General features: G+C 42.3%; 1 long non-coding RNA gene and 1 other non-coding gene across 3 annotated transcripts in view; one reads left to right on the forward strand and one right to left on the reverse strand.

The window, feature by feature from the left end:
* The window catches only part of LOC134354254 (uncharacterized), a 72,861-nt gene that overhangs the window by 15,321 nt on the left and 30,239 nt on the right, over positions 1-27,301 (reverse strand). Inside the window, exon 2 of one of the 2 annotated variants that reach the window (XR_010019750.1) lies at positions 8,382-8,525. The exons of the other annotated variant lie outside the window; for it this stretch is intronic. This is a non-coding gene — a long non-coding RNA (uncharacterized LOC134354254). The remainder of the gene's footprint in view (positions 1-8,381; positions 8,526-27,301) is intronic. 2 annotated transcript variants of the gene reach the window in all.
* LOC134354463 (U1 spliceosomal RNA) lies at positions 19,249-19,410 on the forward strand. The gene has a single exon (XR_010019830.1). It is a non-coding gene; the product is annotated as a U1 spliceosomal RNA (small nuclear RNA).

Consider the following 27,301-nt stretch of genomic DNA (forward strand, 5'->3'; position numbering starts at 1 on the left):
AGACCGAAGTGCAGGAGGGGGCTGCTGACGAGGGCTAGAGGCGAGAGGGCCAGAGAAGGGATTCAGTCAAGGGGGTAGGGCAGGAATCACAGACCGCCAGGGCCAGGACTTGACTCAGAACTGGGAAGTCGCCAGGGCCAGGACTTGACCTGATGCTAGAATGCCACCAGGGACAGGAATTGACTTGGTGCTAGAATGCCACCAGGGTCAGGACTTGACTTGGTGCTTGAATGCCGCCAGGGCCAGCACTTGACTTGGAGTTTGAATGCCGCCAGGGCCAGGACTTGACTTGGAGCCTCCGGGTAGTGGCGAGCTCTCGACTAGGCCCGGGAACAGTAGACAGCGGTTCATGATTCCCTCCGGCGGATTAACTGATGGACCCACCTTGGTGAAGAAACTTTGCAGGCTCGCTTTGCAGGGTTGCTCCAGTGAGGAGAGGCGAATTACCGGCACTCGTTTCGGCAGAGACTAGGCTTGCTCCGGCCAGATGACATCAGCACACCGTACCTGGGATGACTTTGCAGATGCTCCCGCACCGAATGGCTGAAAGCCGGAGACTATAAACTACTGGTTCAGCCAAGTGTTAATTGCCTCTAATCACCAAAGTCGAAGGACACGGGAAAACAGGGAATCAACGTTCCGGATCGTAACATAAACAAGGTAAATTTAAAGGGACCCCGATCCGGACCATGACAGTTTGAATATTCAAAGGTTTCTCCCATTGAAGATATGTACTGTAACTCAGTGATTGCATTGTCAAACTCAAAACCTTGAAGTGAATGATGTCATTGTAACTATTGAAATTGTATTGACTAACTTGCTGTTACCTTTGATCTTAAGGGTATAAACATGAGACTCTACTGAGAGTGTCTCCAGAAGAATTCCTGCTAGTTGTGATGAATGAAGAGCACCAGTTTCATTGTGTACTGGGTGATAAGATCACAGTCACAACAGCTTTGTATGTCCTGCCCTGGTTTAACTTCCCAAACTGCATCACTTTCCACTTGTCTAAGCTAAATTCCAACCACCATTTTATTGCGCACTTTCCCAGTTGATAAACATACTCTTGGAATCTTAGATAAGCTTTTACCACGCAAACATGAGGAAATCTGCAGGTGCTGGAATTTCAAGCAACACACATCAAAGTTGCTGGTGAACGCAGCAGGCCAGGCAGCATCTCTAGGAAGAGTTACAGTCAGTGTTTCGGGCCGAGACCCTTCGGCAGCTTTTACCACCAGTTTTGCTGTAATCTGCAAATTTACTAACAATGCCCCCCGCAATTTTATCTAGTGTGACTATTCATTGGAACATAGAGTATTGTTTGTTATTAATACACTTCTCCAGAGCTTTAAATCTCCTCAGGACCCACTTGGTTGGTGAATCTGAAGCAATTGGGACTACAAAAGTGCTCAGAAAAATGTTTTTGATATAACAGCATCCCAAACTTAATCAACCCATTCCCCCTCCCACCAATCCCACTATTTCATAAACCCATCAAGTTCCTCTTTAGATTATTATCAGCATTTCCCTATTCTCTGTTTATGTGGATGTGACTAGTGAACCCAAACATTGTGGCCATACTATCCCAGTCATCACTCCAGAGCACATTGAATAGTTTTTTTTTAAAAAGAGATACAGCATGGCCCACTGAGTTCATGCCACCCAATTACACCCGTGTCACCAATTAACCTTCAAACCTGTATATCTTTGGAATGATGGAGGAAACCAGAACATCCAGAGGAAATCTACATGGTTATGGGAAGAACAAACAAACTCCTTACAGAGGGGCAGGAAATGAACGTGTGTCACCAATGCTGTAAAACCGTTGCACTAACCACTATGCTACCATGCCCCAATTCAACCCTAGCATACGTACCAGCATCCACGCATAAGTTCCAGTATTTCAACCATGGATGTTTACTTTATAACAGGAAGCTGCTGTCCAGTTTGACAGATGTTGACAGATGGACCCTTTTTGACTTTTTTTTCCAGATTTCCAAAACTAATTATTTTTCCTCCATCTTGTTTGGCTCCTTTAGCTGTTTCCTGAATGCAGGGCTTTTAAACTGAGCTCTAATTAATAGCTTTCTTCGGAATTACAGCTTTCAAGCTAGTCCTCATGATTATTGAACTGAGTGCCATATAATGTGATGTTTTGGGACATTAACTATGTCAAAGACGATTCATGCCTTCCAGAACACAATCTATGACTAATGTCCAACTCACAGCTTTAGAAAGAACAGATGTGAAATATGATGCTTAACTAGAATGACGATTGCCCAACTTCAATCCCCTCTGCAGAATTTGAGCTATATTTATTTTCGGACACAAAGAATTAAACAGTGAAGCCATTATTGAGCAGATATATTTTTGATCAAATCTAAATTATTCTTTACATTTGATGGATGAATATTATGGTGGTTATTCAATCAAACTGATAATTCTACAGATTTCTAAATGTGTATTTAACAATCCTTGGTGAATAATAATAATTGCATGCTGAATTTCTGTGTGATTTATTTTTTGTTAAAATTATTGAGTGGCTTCAATTCTTTGTATTCCATCTTTAGTTGACACCTTGAATTTTATGTTCGTCATTCTATTAAATACACTGTGGCTCAACTAATGGTATGCCAGAGGCTCAGTGTATTAATCTTTCTCTTTCATGTCAGCTGTGGAAAAAATCAACAACATTTTGTAGAAGTGTTATCTAAAATGCTCATGTACAAAGCTAATAAAACAAATAACATTTGCTTTGAGGTAGCACCTTGCATAAGCTGAATTATTTCCTGTGCTGTACAGGAATTGAAGGGCTTTGGAAATGTCATTGCCAAAATCTCTGTAATAAACTTTTAATAATTACATGGTAAGATAGAGCAATTGACAATTTGATATAGGAAATTTAACTTGCATTTAATTGATGTTGTTTATGAGCTAATTATTGTCCAAGGCATTAGAGAGCACTCCTTTGCAATTTTTAGAAATTGTGGCTAGCGATCTTTTGCCCGAGAGAACAAATACTCTTGGTAGTACCTTATCTAAAAGTCAGCATCATGTAAAATCATAGAAATTACAAGGCACAGAGGAGTTCATTCAGGCCATGAAGTTTACGCTGATCAGTTTGGCCAGTATCTTCCATACTGCCACATTCCTTCATTATTGCAGTGGAATGTATTCCAATATATATTGGTAATATTAATTTTGTTCATTTGGAGTGAAACTTGTGTTGACACATATCAGGTTTTATTGATTTGGTGGTTGAATTTGCTTAAAGTTTGCATTTCCAGGAATGATGAGAAAGCTCACACTGAGTTTATTGAATCATAAGAAAATGAAAACAGAAAGAAGCCATTGAAATAAAAGCAGTTACACAGTCTAATCTCAGTTCTCAGTATTAAGTATATGACTGATAGGCCTCTGTCCCTCAAGTATACATCTAAGTAGTTTTTTAAATGCAATGAAGGCCTTTTCCTCTCTCTTTCACTTTGACAGTGAGCATCAAATCCACACTGCTCTCTGCTAAGAAGTACTTTCCTCATTTCCCCTTTTACCTTACTACCAATTACTTTAAATTTATTTCCCTAGGATTTGACTGCACCACAAAGGGAAATAGGTCCTTCCAACTTATTCTATTTTGTCTCCGCTTAATCTTATACAACCCAGTGAAGACTCACATCTGTGTCTTCTGTTTCAAAGAAAATAAACTGAGTTTATCCAATCTCCCTTCATAATTGCAATCTTCCAGTCCTGGCAATATCTACATCAATCTCCTCTGCATCCTATCGTGTGCATGCACATCATCCCTGAAACATGATGACTGAAACTATATGCCGTGCTCAAGCTGTTGTCTCACTAATTTTGTATACAGCTCAGTCGAAGAGCTCAGCCTTCCATAAGACAATGGTTATAAAAGTGGAATATAATCAGCTAACTTTGAAGATTTAATTGATATTCATTTTTACTTTAATTGCTTTTATTTGCTCTTCAGAAAGTCTTAGTTTTTGGTATATCAATGGTGACATTCTGTTCTCTTATTAAGTAAAGTAAATAGTAAGAGATTTTACAAGGGTAGAATCTGTACAAAGATTACGATTATCATGTCAAAATGAACCATTTGCTTATTTTCCATATTTTTATGTTCATGTAGAGAAAGCACAAAAGAAATGAAGTATTATGCATGAGAAATATTAATGCTAATACTCCAAGTTGTTGAACTGATTCTGCAATGAAAAGAAACATGGGTTACCATTCCGGTTTTAACTTTTGTACTGACAGTTGTCAATGTGCCTAAACAGGAGGATACAATAGAAGTAATGCTTTCACATTGTCATGGAATCTTGTCATCTTACAGCAGGGAAACAGATCCTTCGGCCCTTCCTGTATATGCCGACTGTGACCAGTCCCATCAGCTCGTATTGAGCCCATTGCCCTCTCTACCTCTCCAATCGATGTTATTATCTAGTTGGTTTTTAAACGTTGTACTGTGCTCGCCTCAACCACTGTTTCAAGTAGCTTATTCAAAATATGCACCACACTTTGAGTGAAAAAGCTTCCCCTGACATTCCTTTTAAATCTCTTGCCTCTGAACTTAAACCTCTTGTTGTTTGCACCTCCTCCCTTTGAAAAGAACTATGTGCTTTCAGCATGTCTATTCCCTTTATGATTATTGATCTTGCATTTCAAATGAAGACAGAAAGCAAATATTTTAATTATGGTCAGCGGCAATAACCTCAACCTTAATTCTTCCATACTTGATGCATGTAAAATAGCATCACTCACTCAGAGAAACAAGTCAGTAAAATAAATTGAAGAAGCAGACAGAGGCAGAGAAGGGTGATACTCTTTACTGCTGCTCTTAGCTGAAGAATTGATCCTGCTTTAGTTAAAGTAGGTTCAAATTGCTTACAAATGATATTATTACTGCTACCTTTGAACTGAAAATGTTCAGCATTATTCTGAGAAAAGAGCCAGATTTTTTATGGGTAAACATTAATAAAAGGATTACAAAAGTTCACTACTGAAGGAAAAGTCACATGCTTTGGACTGAAGAAACAAGTTCCTAAACTAGAAGTCCCAACTTTTTTAATGCCATGGATCAATACCATCAAGCAAGGAGTCCGTGGACCCCAGGTTGGAAACCTTTTCAAAGTTTGTTGAGACAAGACTAGCATAAAAACTTAAAAAGTGAAGTAACCACACTTGTCTTTTACTTCATACTGTATATCTTCACATAACTCATCCAATATGCTCCATCGTAGGCACTAGCCTCCATAGCATCCAGGACATCTTCAAGGAGCGATGTGTCAACAAGGCAGCATCCATCATTAAGGACCCCCATCACTCAGGACATGCCCTGTTCTCATTGATACCAACAGGGAAGAGGTACAGGGGCCTGAAGTAAGGAACAGCTTTTTCCCCTCGACCATTAAATTTCTGAATTGACATTGAACCCATGAACATTTCCTCACTACTTTTTTATTTTTATTTTTGCACTACTTATTTAATTTAACTATTTAATGTATATGTACCTACTGTAATTTCTTTTTTCTCTATTATGTATTGCATTGTACTGCTACTGCAAAGACAACAAATTTCACGACATATACCAATGATATTAAACCCGATTCTGATTCTGATTCAGTCTCAGGTTCAACAATTACTTGCATTTCTCATTCAGTGAGAGCTAGAACGTTCAGCATGAAAAATTCATTCCCTTTCATAGAGACATTAGAGTCTATAGATGCTGGAATCCAGAGAAACAAATAATTTGTTGGAGTTACTCAATGGGTTGACCAGCATCTGTGAAGGGAAAGGAATTATCAACATTTGGGGTCCATTCTATGGCTTGTTATTTCTCTATTAATTGGTTACAAGTATAACTTAACCTTTTTTTTTGTTTTCTTCATAGCTGTAGGGGCTTGAATTAATAAAAAGTTGTGTTTCCTTGAGACAAATTAGGATTTGCACACTTGCTAAGCAATCATGACTTACCAGGAGAATAGTAAATTTGCTCTGTGCTTGCAGTATTAAATGGAAGACTCGTATCTGTACCACGCAGGTCATGGCTTTCAGGTACCTCAAGTGCTTTATAGTTAATGGAGTGCCTTTGAAAATCAGTAAGTTTTGATGCAGGAAATTAATTAATAAAACCACTGTTTACACAGTCTAAAATTCTTTTGCCCATATCAAATCTCTAAAGCCATTTCTATACAAAGAAAAATAAACAGAATAAACAGCACTTGGTTTTCATTGTAATATGAATTTCCAATAATTCAGTCTTTTAGTTCACCTCATCTTTCTTCCATATCTGACACCTGGTAATGGATTATATTTTCATTTATGAGGGCAGATCTTAAACAAGTTGAAGGGATGGGCTTGAGTTAGCAGCACAATACCATTGATTGCTGTGGGAACATTAATTCCATGTCTTAAGCTTGGAGCTTTTTACTGTTGCATTCTTGTCCCTGTAATATTGAAATTAAGCATTGACTTTTTGCTGACTTTTATAATTTATGTTTATTCAGATCAAAATTTAATATTGTGTGTGAATAAAAAACAAAAAAGTTGCATGTTGAAAGCATACAATAACATTTTCGGTAAATGTAACTTGATTTATTCTTGACAAGTTGCCAAACTCATTACATCCTGGAATTCCCTAACAGTTTGAAATGGTTACTGGTTATATATTAGTGACACAAACTGGGATTTGAGATTGCCATGTCATGGTTTGGTTTTTATAGCTTGTGATTATTAAATCACATGAGCTACCAGAGTAATGATGAGTTATGTAGTTCTAGTTGTTCAGTGATTGTAGTTATCAAAATACAAGGTATGTGTGAGAGATATTGACTGCAAAATATTCTATTTGTCCTTGTCAGTCTGCTGTGCTTACTTTTGGTGAGACACCATGCCAAACAAGAGTTAGAGCACTTCTACCCATCAGGGAGCCAAACCTAAATCAACCAGATTTCCCCTTAGCAACCTAATTAACACTGGGGCATTAGGGTCTTATGGGCAACATAAAGTCTGACAATATTCTTTCAAATTTATCTTCAAAATTGTCAGTCCTCTAGTTACAGCTAGAAAATAGGTTCATCCAGATATTATAGCTGCTTGTAAAGGCCAAATACAAGCTATTATAACACCATGAAAATTCAATACAAAGCCAGTGGTAAATTCCACTAAATCTGCATTTAAGCTGCCTGGAGAATTCTCTTTTTTAATGATAGCTACCACAGCCAACTCTTCAGATTTACCTGATCTCGGAATAAAAATATATAATTTTAGTCTTCACTCTTTGGTTTGCCGCATTGTTTGTGTTTTAATTTGAAATTCAGAGCATTTTAAGCAACATTAAAAGTGCGGCCATGCACAGTGATGACATTAATGTAATTCCATATTTTCCATCAATCTGTGTGATGTAACTCATACAAACTTCCAGTACAAATTAAATTTGATAATATTGTGTCTGAAAAGTTATGCTGCCTGTGATCTAGTTAAATATCTGGGTTTTGATAATGGTCTGAACTAATTTCTTTTAAAATTTTGAACTACGTCCAGATACGATTTTAAGGTTATGAGGGAACTGGGGAACAGGGATAGTGGATTTTATTGGGAATATAATGATTGAGTCCCCTAAGAAAAGAAAATACAGAGGCATCCATTAGGATCAAAGTAAAGTAGCGCAGAAGCTGATATAAACTCAGAGAATGTAAGAAAAGCTAGGCCGATCTTGAAGCAGCTTTGGAGATAGAAATGAGTTTAATACACCTGATGAAGCTCTCATGTGGGCAGTGCAAATTAGAAACCTGAAGCACGTATAAACTAGGTAATGTGGATTATTGACAGTACTCTGTAAAAGTCTCAGGTATTTATATATGTACTTGTCACCATGGAAAGGATATTGAGAATGGCAAGGGTGCAGTGCCGAGGGAGGGGTCTGGGGCAGGTGGCAGAGGGGTGCTGGGGCAGGGCGAGGGACGGTGTTGGTGCAATTTCAGATATGCACAGCCCTGAGAAACTAGGCAAGGTCATTTGATCCCAAACAATTGGTTTATTGATCATAACAGATGTCTCTCTGGTGCATCCCACTTCCTCCCCTCTCCCTTCCCCTTTTACCAACCATAATTCCCCCCTTCTTGCCCTCTTCCCACTCAGTCCACAATAGAGACCCATATCAGAATTAGGTTTATCACTACTCACACACGTCGTGAAATTTGTTTTTTTTTAATTGCTGCAGCAGTACATAAAATTACTACAGTACTGTGCAAAAGCCTTAGGCTCCCTAGCTGGAAATATGTGCCAAAGACTTTTGCACAACACTGTACCATGATCCTTAGCAATTTTATTCTCAGTATGAACTCCAACATAGTTTATCTTACCTGACAACTCTTAGCCACCACTAATGTTGAGGTGGTTTCTCATGATGTTATCAGCCTGGGAAACACGTTTTGCCATAACCACCTCGGTGAATTGTACTTCAACTTCAGATTCATTTGTTTTTAACAGATTTTCATCCAGTTCTCCTTTTAAAATAGAAAAGTTAAATCAACCAATTTTCTGCTGCCTGTTGTAAAAAAGCTCCCCATCTTTTGCAGCACTGCAAAAGAGGTGGCAATGAGTTTGCTCTTTACATATTCAGATTTTTTTCTTAGATTGTTATGCCACTAGTAAGTAGTCAGAGTGAAGCTAGTTAACAGCATTAATCTTGAATATTGCCTTGCTTAACAATTAATATAGCTTTGCTTTCATTGATAGAGATATAGCCTCATTTGCATCCATCTTAAGGACATCAGGCAACAACACACACAATCATTTTAAAAGACAAAAGAGCAACCTCTCAACTGCTTGAGTGCTTATGTTATGGCTAAATTCATCAGGGATTCACAGGTGATATCTGAAACAAGTACTACCTCTGGCTTCACCTCCTTCAAAAGCTTACTTGAAGGAAATTTCTGCTAATGCCACATGGAAAAACAGTCATAGACACAAGTGGTACTGCAGATGCTGATGCACACAATGTGCTGGAGGAGCTCAGCAGGTCAGGCAGCATCCCGGTCTCACATATCACCTGCCACCTTGTACATCATCTTCCCTACCACCCCTCACCTTCTTATTTTGACGTCTTCCCCCTACCTTTCCAGTCCTGGTGAATGGCCTCAGCCCACAACATTGACTGTTTATTCTCATCCATAAAGACTGCCTGATCTTCTAAGTATTTTGTGTCTGTTGCACTGGAAAAACTGTCGATTAGCTCCTGATATGCATTGGTGGTTTACAATTGTTGACACTCACAATTCTGGGCTCTTGATTATACTCTTGAAATAGCCCATCAGCTTGTAAATATGCCATAATTAGCCTCAAACTGACCATTTGATAATCAGCATATAATCACAGCTACTATTTAAGGGTTATGTTGAATGATGGCAGAGAGATTCCACATAAAATCCTTGGTCCAGTGAAGAGATCACCATTTAACCTATCAAGTCAAATACCACAGAAAAGAGCCTATCAACTTAATGATGCCCATCAAGGTGATTTATCACTGTCACTCTGATCTTCCCATCTATTTTAGATTGGTGACTTTTCAGGACAGATTTTCCCTGAAAATAAGGCTGTTTGACTTGTTTTCAAAGATTCAAGATTCAGAAAACTTTATTGTCATTCTAACCATACATCAGCTCTGCAGGGCAGAATGAGACAGCGTTTCCCAGGAGCAGTGCAATCATAACATAACAAATGCAACACTAAATAATAAACATAACAATAAATAGTAAAACACAACAGCCACATGTCAGTTAAAATCAGTTATAAGTGTCCAGTGCAAGTTAAAAGTGTCCAAAGCAGAGTCAGGTGGAGCAGCTATTTAGCAGTCTGACTGCCTGTGGGAGGAAGCTGTTTAGTAGCCTTGTGGTTTTAGTTTTGATGCTCCTGTAACGTTTGCCTGATGGCAGAAGAACAAAATGTTCATGGAGCGGGTCTGAGGGCTCTTTAATGATGTACCGTGTCTTCTGGAGGTATCAACTCTGAAAGAGGTCTTGGACAGAAGGTAGGGAGACCCTAATAACCTTCTCTGCTCCCCTAACCACCCTCTGCAAGGCTTTTTTGTCGACAGCACTGCAGCTGGAGTACCAGGTTGTGATGCAAAAGGTCAGCACACTCTCAACCACGCCTCTGTAGAATGTAGTTAAGATGTTAGTGGGGAGTGATGCTTGTTTAAACTTCCTCAGAAAGTGCAATCTCTGCTGGGCCTGTTTCACAATCCCAGTGGTGTTCCTGGACCAGGTGAGATTGTCCGAGATCTGCACCCCAAGGAACTTGATGTTTTCCACTCTCTCTACTGTGGAGCCGCTGATGCTGTGGGGTGTGTGCTCAGGCTGAGACCATCTGAAATCGACGATGTTGCTGGATGATGGAAGAATACAGCAGTGTGGGAACTACCTTGATGTGTGTGTTTTTTTTTGCTTAGAAGACATTTACTGCAGGGCAGAGAGAATGGAACAGTATTTCATTCAATAGTGAAAATAAACAAGCTGCTGGTGGAAATCGGCTGGTTATCTGGCATTGGTGGGGAGGAGAAATATTCTCAACACTTTGGGTTGAGATCCTGAATTAGGGCTTATAGTAGAGAGCAAAGATAGTCAGCATAAAAAGCAGGGGTGGGGGGGGAGGGGGGGAGTAGTGATACCAGAACCAGTAGTTGATAGGTGATAGGTGAACTGAGGAGAGGCGAAGGGTGACAGGAAGATGGAGTCAAGTGGAGGAATTGGGGGGAGGGAGTGTAATAATCATGATTAATCCCTCTGCTTCTATCTGCACCAAAAATCCAAACAGTTACCCTCCACATGAATGTATTTGTTCTTCCCGGGAACAACTTTTCTTTTGACTCCTATAACGTCCTACAGATCAAAAGTGTTGCTTTGGGCAGAGATGCGAGCTACATTTGTCTTTCATTGGATATTAGAACAGTCTTTGTTCCAAGCCCACTCTGGTATCACTTCCCAGCAATTTCTCCATTACATTAATAACCCTGCTGGTGTTGTTTCCTGCACCCACACAGCATTCATCACATTCATATTTGCTAACTTTTATCTCAAATTCACGTAGACTATCTCTGGCACTTCTCTTCCTTTGCTGGATCTCTCTGGCTCCATTTTAGTAGACTGTTTACAGACATTTACTATAAACTTACCAAACTCCCACAGCTACATTGACTCTACCCCTTCCCATTGCCTTTTGTAAGGATGCCATCACTTTTCTCATTTTCTCTGTCTCCTGCATATCTGTCCTCAAGATAAGATCATAAGACTTAGAAGCAAAATTAGACCATTTGTCCCTCCCCACTCATCCCAATATTTTCCCTGAAAGTGGCAGCCCTTACCACTCCTGTTCCTTTCCTGCTCTTCCCTTCTGATCCACCAGGTCAGAAGGCTCAAATGATCCTTCCACATCTGTTCCCTTCCATTTTTGTTCTCTTTCTCAAGCCCCCATAATCTAATATTACCCCTCCACCTTTTTTGTTCTCTCAATCTACTACCACAAATTTCACCAACTACATACCTTCCCCAAAGGGTTCCATCTGCCCTACACCTCTCCACTAATGGTCCCCATTATCATCTTCCTTGTACATCAAGTTCTAGGACTGGTAACCTTCATGCTCTTGTTTATCATCCTCCAGTCACTATTTTCACCTTCCCCTTCCTCCACTGGCTCCATCCACCCCCATCATCCTTCAACTCTTTGATCCACATAATTGTCCCTTGCACAATTCCGCTCTCCTTTAATAATGAATATCTTCGTCCTGATGTAGGGCTTCAACTCAAAACATCAATAGTTTCTTTTCACTCTCCCTGGGGAAACTTAATCTGCCTATTTCCTCAAGTAGTACGCTTTCTACACCGGATTCTGGCACCTGCAGTCTCTTGTACCACCTAAAGGATTTTATAAAAAGTTTGTACATAGGAGGGCAAGGTGTGGAATATATAAAAAAAACATTAAACTGAGTGTGTGTAACATGATTTATAAATAATTTAATTCCTCCTTAATCTCTTTAATTTGTCCCCATTTTGCATTAGCTTCTGAGAAAATAGAACTGCCTGGTACAATTAAACTGATCTATTTATACCAAATAAAAACATCTTTATGCAATTCATTGTAGATGTTAAATAAATTACAAAATGTTCTGAAGGTCATTGAATACAATGATCTGGTTTTCTAAGCATGTAATCTCTATCGTAACAGCTCAGACAACACTTGAAACAAAGCCCTGGAGAATGCAAGTTTGAACATACATATTCAAATACTTAATTTCAGCTAAAATGCCATTGGAGTACCTGAGAAGTGTTGAATCTTTCTCCAGTCACAAAACAAAGGCATTTTATAATCTTACATTCAAGAGCAACTTTAAAGGAGACTCAAAATTGATTTCTTTTTGCTATCAACAGAAGAACATGAGGCCATTTGATATTTGCAATGTTCACCTTCGACCTCATTCAATTCAGTGAAGACTAAATGCATCAGTAATATTTTTAAAGTTCTTTTCACATTCTTCTGATTTTAATTTCTAACTTGTATTTAAGCTTCAGTGAGCTAAATTTAAATGAGAACTGATAGGTTGTCAATTAAACCAGAGACTTTCTCTGGACCAGAATGAGTCATGGTGTTGTTTGTGTCACCTTGGGGGGCATTGGGAACAGACCCAAATGCAAGACACAGACACTGAAGTACAAGGAACAGGACTTGACTAGAGTAGGGACATGACAGGATACAGACAAGGAGCAGGGACAAGAACGCAGACTTAGGCTAGGGCATGGACAAGACAGGGAATCCAGACAAGGAACTATGCACTAGGAGCCTGGGCTTGGGCTCCGAGCCAGAGACTGGACAAGGACCCAGAACCTGGGTCTTGCCTCAGGCTCAGGCCCCAGAACCAGGCAAGGATATAGAAACATAGAAACATAGAAAATAGGTGCAGGAGTAGGCCATTCGGCCCTTCGAGCCTGCACCGCCATTTATTATGATCATGGCTGATCATCCAACTCAGAACCCAGCCTTCCCTCCATACCCCCTGACCCCTGTAGCCACAAGGGCCATATCTAACTTCCTTTTAAACATAGCTAATGAACTGGCCTCAACAGTTTGCTGTGGCAGAGAATTCCACAGATTCACCACTCTCTGTGTGAAGAAGTTTTTCCTAACCTCGGTCCTAAAAGGCTTCCCCTCTATCCTCAAACTGTGACCCCTCGTTCTAGACCTCCCCAACATCGGGAACAATCTTCCTGCATCTAGCCTGTCCAATCCCTTTAGGATCTTATACGTTTCAATCAGATCCCCCCTCAATCTTCTAAATTCCAACGAGTACAAGCCCAGTTCATCCAGTCTTTCTTCATATGAAAGACCTGCCATCCCAGGAATCAATCTGGTGAACCTTCTTTGTACTCCCTCTATGGCAAAGATGTCTTTCCTCAGATTAGGGGACCAAAACTGCACACAATACTCCAGGTGTGGTCTCACCAAGGCCTTGTACAACTGCAGTAGTACCTCCCTGCTCCTGTACTCGAATCCTCTCGCTATAAATGCCAGCATACCGTTCGCCTTTTTCACCGCCTGCTGTACCTGCATGCCCACTTTCAATGACTGGTGTATAATGACACCCAGGTCTCGTTGCACCTCCCCTTTTCCTAATCGGCCACCATTCAGATAATAATCTGTTTTCCTATTTTTGCCACCAAAGTGGATAACTTCACATTTATCCACATTAAATTGCATCTGCCATGAGTTTGCCCACTCACCCAACCTATCCAAGTCACCCTGCATCCTCTTAGCATCCTCCTCACTGCTAACACTGCCACCCAGCTTCGTGTCATCCGCAAACTTGGAGATGCTGCATTTAATTCCCTCATCCAAGTCATTAATATATATTGTAAACAACTGGGGTCCCAGCACTGAGCCTTGCGGTACCCCACTAGTCACCGCCTGCCATTCTGAAAAGGTCCCGTTTATTCCCACTCTTTGCTTCCTGTCTGCTAACCAATTCTCCACCCACACCAATACCTTACCCCCAATACCGTGTGCTTTACGTTTGCACACTAATCTCCTATGTGGGACCTTGTCAAAAGCCTTTTGAAAATCCAAATATACCACATCCACTGGTTCTCCCCTATCCACTCTACTAGTTACATCCTCAAAAAATTCTATGAGATTCGTCAGACATGATTTTCCTTTCACAAATCCATGCTGACTTTGTCCGATCATTTCACCGCTTTCCAAATGTGCTGTTATCACATCCTTGATAACTGACTCCAGCAGTTTCCCCACCACCGACGTTAGGCTAACCGGCCTATAATTCCCCGGTTTCTCTCTCCCTCCTTTTTTAAAAAGTGGGGTTACATTAGCCACCCTCCAATCCTCAGGAACTAGTCCAGAATCTAACGAGTTTTGAAAAATTATCACTAATGCATCCACTATTTCTTGGGCCACTTCCTTAAGCACTCTGGGATGCAGACCATCTGGCCCTGGGGATTTATCTGCCTTCAATCCCTTCAATTTACCTAACACCACTTCCCTACTAACATGTATTTCGCTCAGTTCCTCCATCTCACTGGACCCTCTGTCCCTTACTATTTCTGGAAGATTATTTATGTCCTCCTTAGTGAAGACAGAACCAAAGTAATTATTCAATTGATCTGCCATGTCCTTGCTCCCCATAATCAATTCACCTGTTTCTGTTTGCAGGGGACCTACATTTGTCTTTATCAGTCTTTTCCTATGACTATGGGGCAGGACATGGCTGGGGTCCAGAGGCTTGGGGATGCAGGTTGGGGTCTTAGTCTTGAGGCATGGAGGCTGGGGACTTCCAGCTTGGGTTCTTGGAGCTTGGCTTGGGATCTTTGAGGCTGGGGTTCTTGGCTGAACTCCTGGGCAGGACGCAGAACTTCACCCCATGGAGGCAAGGACAGGGAGGGACAGACCCAACCGCAGGGTAACAGCAAATGGCCTGCTTACCCAACAGAGGCAAGGGACAGGAAGAGACAGAACCAACCACAGGGTTACAGCAATTACAGCCTGGCTTACCCATAAGAGGCAAGGACAGGAAAGGAGCTCAATCCAGGGTGGCTCTGAGTCTCAGGGCAGCCAGCAACCTTGGCTGGCTACAGAAACAGCCAAATCCATACCACAATGACTGCTCCAGCAAGTGGCAACAAGTCTCCATGAAGCAGTGGTACACCCACTAGGCCTAGAGATCACAAATGGTTTCACAAGCCTTCCATCAGCAAGTTGCTCCAAGGGGGACTGGCAAGACAAACCAGCAGGCCATACTCAACCTCAAGGCTACTTGTATTCCAAGCCACAAGATGGGAATCAGGTGCCTACGCTTAACACAATCAAAACAAGGGACAGCTGGAAGACCCGGAGTCCTAAGTTCACGGACCGGACCGTGAACCGGAATGCGGACTTTACGGACCAGACCGTGACAGTTTATGCAATTAGTTAGAGATTCCTTGCACCCATCAGTATTATTGTTTTTTTTATATCAGTAGGCTCAACCATAATACAGAGGAGCAGAATTAAAACATTCAGCCCATCAACTCTGCTCCACCATTCCATCATGGTTGATTTATTACCCTTCTCTATCTCATTCTCCTGTTTTCTCCCCATAACATTTCCTTCACTTCCTTAACAGGAACCTATCAACCTCCACTTTAAATATACCCAATGATCACCCTCCTCAGCCGTCTGAGGCAATGCATTCCATAGATCTCATCACTCTTTGGTTGAAAGATTTATCATCATCTCCAATCTAAAGGGATGTCATTCTATTCTGAGGCTGTGCCCTCTGGTCTGAGATTCCCCCACCAACAGGATACATCACCTTCACATCTATTCTCTCTAGGCCTTTCAGTATTTGATAGGTTTTAATTAGATCCCCCACCCCATTCTTCTAAACCTTAGCTACTACAGACCCAGAGCCATTAAATGCTCATCATATCTTGAACTTTCCACTCTTAGAATTCTAATCGTCAACCTTCTCTGACACTCTCCAATTTCAGCACTTCTTTTCTTAGATAAGGGGCCCAAAACTGCTTACAATACTCCAAGTGCAGTCCGACCAATGCCTTATAAAGCCTCAGCGTTACATCATTGCTTTTATATACTTGTCCTCACAAAATGAATGCTAACATTGCAATTGCGTTCCTTACCACCAACCCAGGCTGCAAGTTGACCTTTAGGGATCCTGCACGATGACTCTCAAGTTCCTTTGCAACTCTAATTTCTGAATTTTCTCCCCAATTAGAAAATAGCCCAAGTTTAGGAAATAGTCTGCACAATGGCCTATTGGACAATGAAGCCGATTACACTGTGGCAAAGATAATAGAAATGGAGAGACTAATGGTGTATTTCATTTAAGGACTGGAAAAGAGAGGAACACCAGTAAAGAAAGGGATATTAGAGTGAAAGTAGAACATTGAACATAGAAATCTACTGCACATTACAGGCTCTTTGGCCCACAATGTCGTGCCAACCCTGAAACCTACTCTAGAAACTATCTAGAATTTCCCTCCCACATAGCCCTCTATTTTTCTAGGCTCCATCTAAGTGTCTCTTAAAAGACCCTATTGTATCCACTTCTATCACTATTGCTGGCCGTGCTTTCCGCACACCCACCACTCTCTGCGTGAAAACTTAACCTCTGACACTTCTATCTGGTCACCTCTCATCATGCGTTGCTCCAAGGGGAAAAGGCCAAATTCACTCAACCTATTCTCATAAGGTATGCTCTCTAATCCAGGAAATATCCTTGTAAATCTCTGCACTCTCTCTATAGTATCCAGATCCTTCCTGTGGTAGTGATAGAAGGTTAAATAAAACGAGTCTATGCAGATTATAGTTTCTAGTGCTTTTTATTATATAGGATCACTTTTAAAGTTTGTGAATTTGTATTTTTATTGTATTCTTTATCTTTATTGTGCTTTTTTATGCTGCAGAGTAACAATCATCTCATTCTCCTTTACACTTGTGTACAGAATGACAATAAGTAAACTTGAAATAACGGCTAGATTCAAACACAGTAATATAAAGACTGAAAAGAAAGTCAATTAAAATAATAAACAATTTAACAGCTTATTTTTAATTTCCAAACAATTGACTAAATACAGGAATGAGATCTAGAATCTAGTGATCGCTAGAGATTTGTTCAATTACAAGTGTAAGTGAAATTCTGGGAAAGTGAGACAGTCGAGGTACAGGACTGATCGAGGTGAGGTGGCAGGCCCATCATTGAGAGCAAGGAAGACCCGAGGTTCGATCAGTTTAAGCAGCGTGCCGAACTGGAGAGGGCAGTTACAGGCCAAATGGAGGTTTGCGCGATCCAGGCACCAGGGAGTACCAAATCGACTGAACTCAGTGTTTGGATGGAGATTTAAGCATAGAGCCAAATCAGAAGAGTCAGATAGGCCAAATCAAGACGGTGAGATCCGTTCACCAGAGCGGATCTTGGTGGAGATTTAAGCACAGGATTGAATGGGAAAGGATGGGTACAGGCAGAATTAAGGCGGTGGAGTCCAGGATCCAGTGTGTAACAAGGCGATTGAACCCAAGGCAAATGGATGCCAATTTAGGTGCTGTGCAAGACTGAAAAGTGTCAGGGCCCGAGGTGAGGAATGCGCTCGTTCAGATTGCTGCTCCACAACTCGGCTCTGGACTGACCCATGAGACTCTCCGCAGACTTCCGTTCAGAACGCTATCTGTTTGTGGTTGTTGTTTGCCTGACATGTTCTTTTTCTCTGCACATTGGGTGCTTGACAGTTTTTTTATGGGTTGTTTTATTTTTTTATGAGTTCTTTTTTATGAGCATATGTTTTTTTTCTCTCTGCACATTGGGTGTTCGACAGTCTTCTTTTTCTTAATGTGTTCTTTCGGCTTTCTTTGTATTGTGGCTGCCTGTTAGGAGATTAATCTCAAGGTTGTATAGTGTATACATACTTTGATAATAAACGTACTTTGAACTTTGAAGTTTTGGAAGAGAGAGTTAACTATGCATATACTGTAGTTATATGTACAAGGCATATATGCACGTTTGTGTGCAGATGTATATGCACACTATTATTTTTACCTCTATAATTCATCCTGCCCAGCATTAATCTGCAGCAGACAATATGGGTAAGTGATAGTGTCTTAAACCTGTCTAATTTATATGTGCTTTGAAATATGATACAATTTTGTGCTCCAGCTGTTCCTCCATAGCCACCTAGTTTAGTATTAATGTTTTACTGTGCCTTACATTAGAGAAGAAACACAAGCAAGCTTTCAGAATGAGTATATAATTGGCAAATGTATTTTAATATGCACAACCTCATGAAGGTGGTGGATGAAGATCACGTAATGCTCAGAGAATAATCGTATAGGATAGAAAAGTAAAATGATCTATACGTAAAAATGAATAATAACATCACTTGAAGTAGTGTTAGAAATTGAATCATTGAAAAGAAAGTATTCCAAGATTGAACCGAAAGGTGGAAAAGTTATATTTAAATTTTACTGAAATTTTGTTCAATTATACTTCTGACTGTCAGTCTCTGTATTTTAAGAAAGAAAGCAAAGCAATTGGAGACGCTGCAAAATCAAAGATTCATACGGTTAATAACAAATTGGGAAAATGCAGTATATATTTCAGGGAAGGATAAAGCTGAAGTGAGACCCTGAAAAATACTGTAGGTCAAGAATTTGTTGGAAATGTAGAGAACATGTGTTCCTTCATACGGAAGAGCAAAACTAGAGGTCATAAATATGAGACAGTCACTAAAAAAATGTGCTGCGGAATTCAGAAGGAACTTATTTATCCAAAGACTGGTAAAAATGTGAGATGTGGTACCACAAAGAGTCAATTAAATGTTACTGTGTTTTTTTTTAAAAAGAGGAATCTGGATAAGCAGAAGAAGCAGAAATTATGATGAAAACTAAAGAGGACACCTGTGTTACACAAGGTGATATAGTCAATCTAAATCAATGTAATGTTGAATTTTCCATCTCACTATTCCTTGAACACTCGCTTACAATGATAGCTGGTATGTTTATATAAATCCTTAACGTTAAGTGTTTTACTGTACCTACAACTTATACAAGACATGCTTAAGAACAGCAGCCTGCTGAATTATAAAGCCCTGTTAACTGGATCAACAGTTTCAAGATATTGGACAAACTCCTTCAACAATCTGATATCAAGTACAATTATATTTAACACTGTAGTTTATGTTTACCTGGCAGGGAACCGTCGGTGATCCGGAAGGCCGAGGTTCCAGGACGAGGCTATCCCATTGCACTCCGGGTGTGCTGACGCCTGCGATGTCCCCAAATGAGGGATACTCGACTGCAAAATTTGTGGTAGTGGGGGACTGCGTTCGCGCTCTTAATTTTTTTCTGGCATTCATAGCAAGAGGATTCGAGTACAGGAGCAGGGAGGTACTACTGCAGTTGTACAAGGCCTTGGTGAGACCACACCTAGAGTATTGTGTGCAGTTTTGGTCCCCTAATCTGAGGAAAGACACCTTTGCCATAGAGGGAGTACAAAGAAGGTTCACCAGATTGATTCCTGGGATGGCAGGACTTTCATATGAAGAAAGACTGGATGAACTGGGCTTGTACTCGTTGGAATTTAGAAGATTGAGGGGGGATCTGATTGAAACGTATAAGATCCTAAAGGGATTGGACAGGCTAGATGCAGGAAGATTGTTCCCGATGTTGGGGAAGTCCAGAACGAGGGGCCACAGTTTGAGGATAGAGGGGAAGCCTTTTAGGACCGAGATTAGGAAAAACTTCTTCACACAGAGAGTGGTGAATCTGTGGAATTCTCTGCCACAGCAAACTGTTGAGGCCAGTTCATTGGCTATGTTTAAGAGGGAGTTAGATATGGCCCTTGTGGCTACAGGGGTCAGGGGGTATGGAGGGAAGGCTGGGGCGGGGTTCTGAGTTGGATGATCAGCCATGATCATAATAAATGGCGGTGCAGGCTCGAAGGGCCAAATGGCCTACTCCTGCACCTATTTTCTATGTTTCTATGTTTCTATGTTTACAAGGTAGCAACTCAAGAAATATCACTACCAAAATACAACGTTAATTGAACGCGATTATACGTTGCACACCACACAGAACTGCTTTCTCAAAGAAAAACATTCTTTATTTTATTTTGTAAGTGCAGTTACGAAGAAAGTACGGCAATGCCTCTACTTCCTAAGTAGTTTGTGAAGATTCGGTATGACATCTAAAACTTTGCAAGCTTCTGTAGATGGGTGGTGGAGAGAGCATTGACTAGCTGCATCACAGCCTGCTATGGAAACACCAATGTGCTCCCCACCATTGAGCACACTCACATGGAGTGCTGTCGCAGGCAAGCAGCATCAATCATCAGGGACCCCCACCACCCAGTACAGGCTCTCTTCTCGCTACCACTAACAGGATGACGATACAGGAGCCTCAGGACTCACATCACCAATTTCAGCAACAGTTATTACACATGGACTATCAGGCCCTTGAACCAAAGAGGGTAACTTCACTCAACTTCTCCTGGCCCATCATAGAAATGTTCCCACAATATTCCATTAGGGTTTTATTGAGTATACCCACAAGAAAATAAATCTCAGTGTTGTATTTGGTGACAAATATGTACTTTGATAATATCTTATGTTACGTACCCCGTAACTGGGTTGCCAAACCAGCAGAAATGGATCACTCAGTTGGAGTCTGGAGTACTAGAACTAAGAAAGTTTTATTAAAGAAACAAGCAACACAGTAATCGAAAGGATAATAAATGCAACAATTCAACAATGATAACCACACATGTGCACAGAATTAAGATAACAGCATCAATCAAGCTCTATCGTTGTCTAGGGGTAAATGACCAATTTCAAAATGACTCAAAGTTCAGTCCAGTTAGTAGTTCAGTTCGCAGTAATCGTTGCCATGGCGGTGGACAACGTGGGGGAAGAGAGACATAGAATAGGAACAACTGATCATTCAGAACGGCTTCACTCACAGACCAGCGGGATGGCTCACAAACAGCATTTGGGCGGGTCCTTGGTGATGTCACCTGAGGTCACCGACTGTGACCCCTCCTCCAGATGCGGTCGATCCTCTGCAGTGAACCCGGCACCCAGGCAAGGGCGGACACACACCGGGTTCCCGCTGATCGTACCTTTCCACCCTTGTCGTTGTCTGGCACTTCTCACCCACTCGTGAGAGGCGCACCGCTTCCAGGGTCTCGTTACCTCGGGTGGCGTGTGTGTCTGTCTTAGCGAACCTGTCCCTTTTTATCCCCCTGCTGGGGTATCGCCTGTCCATCACTTCAAACAGTTCAGGGTTCAAAGGGGGGAGCCGCTCCAGACAGCTCTCCCTCCCACATCCCTTCATTACACATCTCCAGACGCTGCTCCATTGTTCCTTATCTCTCCTTCCCCTGAGGGCAGGTGGCAGACCAACTGCTGATGCCACTGATGCTAGCCCAGGCCAGCAAACATCTTAATTTTATGTGTATTCTCGTAACACTTCCCCCCTTTAAGAATTTTTACCGGGAGGTAAAAATTACAAACATGACTACATTATCGGATACATACACAATATACATCTTTAACAGTTATTTAGCTAATACAGAGAATTTGAAGCTGTCAACACCTTGACAGACAGTCATCACATTTTCTGTTCCTTTTACACGTGTTATTAATAATCCCTTAGACCAGGCTCCAACTCAGCAAACTTCATAGTGGCCAAAAACACTGATGAATTGCGACCAATGTAACCTCTCATTTGGTTTTGTCCCGGACCACAACAACAAGGGTCGTCCCATTCCGGCTCAGTTTTCTCTCGCAAGGGCTTAGTAGGAGGGGGACGGGTATTGACCGCAGAGTTATTGCAAAACTTCCTGCAGTACCCCACCATCTCCAAAAGCCTTCTGAGGGCCCTCTTGTCTGTCGGGGTTGGGAGGTCAGCGATAGCCTGCACTGTAGCTTGCATCGCTGCCAGCTGCCCCTGTGTCACTACAATTCCCAGGTATGTGACCCTCGTGTGGCCGAATTCATTTTTTTCAAGGTTCACTATCAAACTGGCTTCAGACAGCCGTATTAAATTGCCAATACACACCTCTGTGTTCATCAGCCCTTTAGTCACTGAATTACTCAAAAAATATGGGTGTTGTTTACTTGGCTGCCCTATTGTAACCACAATCACCCAACGTCCCCGTTCTTTGCATTTCCTCGGGACAATCAAACACATGGGTGCGAGTCGTTTAATTACTCCTTCGGGGATTAAGGGAGAGACCTTATCAGTAGACCTGGCCAAAACAATAGCCTTCTCCCATCTGACCGATCCCATCCTAATCTTTTCAAAATGGTTTTTTTCTCTTAGCAGGGGGCCCCTAGCTTCATTGATTTCCACGCTAACACCGACTAGGTTTGTTAGCATATCAAAAGCCGGTGACCGTCTCAGTTCGCGTCGGTCATGATCAATAACATTTTTCCCCCTGGGCAGCCGGTAAATCTCTTTCATGATTCCACCAACTGTTTCCTCCAGCACCACAAAATGTCCACCGGGGGGTACCTCGTGGGCCATGTTAAAAACCTCATCCCCATAACTCTTTTGCACCACCCCCCACTCCTCATCTGCGGATACTGTCCTTGATTTCCCTTTCTTCCTTAGCACTTCCTCATCCGCACAATAGCCTACTAGTTCCCTTGTCAAGGCTGTGTCAGAGAGAGCTGTCTCTGCAAAACCCATCAGCCCCTCGCCTCGCTCCTGCGTCTGCACAAATTCTTTCCTGGCTACTGCTACGTCCGTCCCAGCTCCCTCACTACCTCTTATCTCACTACACCCTGTCTCATACAAGGTTGGCAGAAATGTTTCAGCCAAATTCACCATCGCGGGCGGGGCCTCCATGCTGGCAGGCTGACCCGTCAATCTCACGACTGGGAACACGATTCCTCCGGCGATGTCATTACCGAGCAAGACTTCCACGTCTTTCATCGGTAATTCGGACCTCACCCCGATCGTGACTAGTCCAGAGACCAGGTTGCTCTGTAAATGTATCTGGTGCAAAGGGACCGACTCTGTCCCTTCCCCAACACCTTTGACCTCTACCTCCCCAGTCTGGGTCTCTGAGCTAAACTCTAATACACTCTTCAGTATTAGTGACTGACACGCTCCCGTGTCTCTCCAGATCCGCACTGGAACTGGTTTTAACCTCTTTTTCACTGACACCAGTCCGGCCGAGATAAACCTCTCGCGCCCTTCCTGGACTTTTTCAGACCTGTCCTTCCCTAGCGGTTCGCTTAACAGCTCGATACAGCCATTCAAAATTTCCGCTTTTCCTTTCCCCGTCTCCTTCCTTGGGGCAAAGCACCTGGACGCAAAGTGTCCGACTTTCCCACAATTATAACAGACGACCCCAGGAGACTTCCTACCAGACTGCTCCCGGTCTACCTTATCCTTTTCACTAGTCCCCGGCTTACTTTCTGACTTTTCCGGCGGACTCTCCCCGCCGTCCTGACTACCCTTCTGGTAGCCTTTACTCGGGGCAACCTTCATTTTATGTGTCAACGCATACTCATCCGCTAACTTAGCAGTTGCGGCTAACGTGGCTGCCTCTTTCTCATCGAGGTAGGGTCTCATACCCTCAGGGACACAACCTTTAAACTGTTCAATCAGAATCAGCTGCAGCAGTCTGTCATAATCCCCCTCTACCCCTTTCGAGGCGCACCAACGCTCACAATATGTTTGCATCTCGCGAGCAAACTCCAAATACGTGCGGTCCCACCGCTTCCTCGCATTCCGGAACCTCTGCCGGTATGCCTCCGGGACCAACTCATAAATCCTGAGGATGGCCTCTTTCACCACCTCATACTTCTGGGCATCTTCCGCGGATAAAGCGGAGTAAGCTTGTTGGGCCTTCCCTTTCAGTACACTCTGAAGTAAAACAACCCACTTATCCCTCGGCCAGTCCTGACTTATAGCCACTTTTTCGAAATGGAGAAAATACCGATCCACATCGGTATCGTCAAATGGGGGAACCAGCCTAACCTCCTGGGTCGCCCGGAACCCTCCACCTTGGTTCGGCACGAGCCCCTGCTCGGCCCTTATCTTTAACTTCTCCAGCTCAAATTCCCTTTCCCTCTGTTTCTCCTCTCTCTCCAACTGTCTGTCCCTCTCTCTCTCTTCTCTCTCCAACTGTCTTTCTCTCTCTTGCCTTTCTACCTCTTTCTCTCTCTCCCGCCTTTCTAACTCTCTCTCTTTCTCCTGCCTTTCTAACTGCTTCTCTTCGTGTTCTAACTGCCGTACCCGGAACTCGTGCTCGAGTCTCAGTTTTTCAAGCTGTACCTGTACCGCGTCTCCAGTAGGTTTTTCAATAGACACCACCCCCAGCTCACCTTGGGGAAACACACCTTTAGATACATAGTGCTCTACAATAGCTCTGTGTATCTCCTCTCTCCTCATTGTCGACTTCACCTTGGCAAGATTCACCCGTTTGGCCACAGCTATCAATTCCGATTTCCTGGCATCCTCTAATGCTTCCAAGGTCGGCACCTTTATAAATTCCTCAACCTCCATTTCTGCTGTTTGTCTTTTCTTTCTTTCGGGAATTTTAACCCAATCAATTTACTCCGTCCCAAATTTAGCGTTCAAAATCCCGGACGAGCCCCCACTTATGTTACGTACCCCGTAACTGGGTTGCCAAACCAGCAGAAATGGATCACTCAGTTGGAGTCTGGAGTACTAGAACTAAGAAAGTTTTATTAAAGAAACAAGCAACACAGTAATCGAAAGGATAATAAATGCAACAATTCAACAATGATAACCACACATGTGCACAGAATTAAGATAACAGCATCAATCAAGCTCTATCGTTGTCTAGGGGTAAATGACCAATTTCAAAATGACTCAAAGTTCAGTCCAGTTAGTAGTTCAGTTCGCAGTAATCGTTGCCATGGCGGTGGACAACGTGGGGGAAGAGAGACATAGAATAGGAACAACTGATCATTCAGAACGGCTTCACTCACAGACCAGCGGGATGGCTCACAAACAGCATTTGGGCGGGTCCTTGGTGATGTCACCTGAGGTCACCGACTGTGACCCCTCCTCCAGATGCGGTCGATCCTCTGCAGTGAACCCGGCACCCAGGCAAGGGCGGACACACACCGGGTTCCCGCTGATCGTACCTTTCCACCCTTGTCGTTGTCTGGCACTTCTCACCCACTCGTGAGAGGCGCACCGCTTCCAGGGTCTCGTTACCTCGGGTGGCGTGTGTGTCTGTCTTAGCGAACCTGTCCCTTTTTATCCCCCTGCTGGGGTATCGCCTGTCCATCACTTCAAACAGTTCAGGGTTCAAAGGGGGGAGCCGCTCCAGACAGCTCTCCCTCCCACATCCCTTCATTACACATCTCCAGACGCTGCTCCATTGTTCCTTATCTCTTCTTCCCCTGAGGGCAGGTGGCAGACCAACTGCTGATGCCACTGATGCTAGCCCAGGCCAGCAAACATCTTAATTTTATGTGTATTCTCGTAACAGTTTACTTAGAATTTTGAACTTTGACTGTCAGTTTCTTCCTGTCAAATGTTCAAAGAGCATTAGCGTCTTGTCTCAGTACTATTTCAAGTGCACAAGAATGGTCCAAAGAGTTATTAGACAGTCCTTTGGGATTGTTAATGACTTGCTTCCATCCAGTTCTACACGTTATGAAGGTATTGACAAGGCCACGATGGGAACTGCTGATTCTTCCTTTGGTGGGTCAGATGGTACATGATGGGGCAGTTGGTAAGTTGTAGAATATTCCTTGCACTATTTCACTAGGCTTCTCTGCTCTCCTGTCATAGTAACCCCAGGTGCTCAGAGCCTCCCCTGATGTTTTTTCACTGTTTTGAGCTACAATAACCCAGAGATTCCCACGAGAATGTTACACTTATTCACGCAGATTTTGAAAACATTAATGATACATTTTCCTTGTGCTCCTGGTAATAGATTTCCATGATGGAACTCAGAGTCAGGCATTATTAACATTTCATTTCTGAAGATGTTTGCTTAGAAGAGGATATTTTTGTGTGGTCATGCTTGAAAGCAAGGCTTCTCATCCTCACCAACTCAGTCACTGAGGCATGGTCCTCTGACAACATGATCTACTGTACAACACCCCCCTACACACCAACAATGACCATGACCTGCTCAAGAAAACATAATCAACTTCTACAACTTAGTCATACTTGAGTAAAAGTAAATGTTCATGTTGAAAGTAGTTATGGTGAAAATCAACATCATTTTCACTGTGTCAGCACCACCTTTGACAATCTGAGGCAAAAAGGGAGATCGGGACGTCAGCCTCAACACTAAGCAGAAGGACTCCTGTTCTTCTATTCACTTTAATGACATAAACAGCCTACTGTTATGTTTTGTAGCTTCAGAAGTATGACTAAGGTATAGAAATCGATTATGAAGCCTGAACACACAAAGTATCATCATGGAAATTGTAGGAGACTTATGACAGAGAAGGAGGCCCTTAGCCCAATTGGTTAGTCTTGGTTGAAAAGATAAGCTACCCAGTCTTTAGTAATGGCTCTTCAAGTATAGATCAAAGATCTTTTCAAATGCACTGAGTGTTTCTGCCTTAAAGATTAAAGATTAGTTTTATTTGTCACATGTACATTGAAACGTGGAGACATACAGTGAAATGCGCTTTTTGCATCAGCAGATAACACAGTCTGAGAATGAGTTGGGGGCAGCAAGCATCGCCAGGCTTCCAGCACCAATATAGTTTTCCCACAACTTACTAACCCTAGCCTGAATGTCTTCAAAATGTAGGCGGAAATCAGAAACATGGAGGAACATACACAGTCACAGAGAGAACGAACAAACTCCTAATAGACAGTAACACAAGAAATTCTGCAGATGCTGGAATTCTAAAGCAAACACACAAAATGCTGGAGGAACTCAGCAGGTCAGGCAGCACTCATGGAAATGAATAAGCAGTTGACGTTTCAGACTGAAGCCTTTCTTCAACCTTACAGAGAATGGTGTATAAAACAAACAAAAAAAGACAAGTGAGCGTAGTTCTGTGTATGAAAATGCCTTGTTAGTGGGAGAGGTCAGAGGAAAATGGAGAGACAGGTTCAAGGAAAAAGATACTATTTCAGATAACTAGGTGTGGTAACAGTGATGTGCAGGAGTGTGTCTATGAACACCCAACTCATTGAACCTGAAAGTAGATGGGCTACAGCAGCAGAAGACCAGAAACATACGTTTATTTGTCATTTATTAGATACAGGAAGTACC

Source organism: Mobula hypostoma, chromosome 11, assembly GCF_963921235.1.
Source record: "Mobula hypostoma chromosome 11, sMobHyp1.1, whole genome shotgun sequence".
Taxonomy (NCBI): domain Eukaryota; kingdom Metazoa; phylum Chordata; class Chondrichthyes; order Myliobatiformes; family Myliobatidae; genus Mobula; species Mobula hypostoma.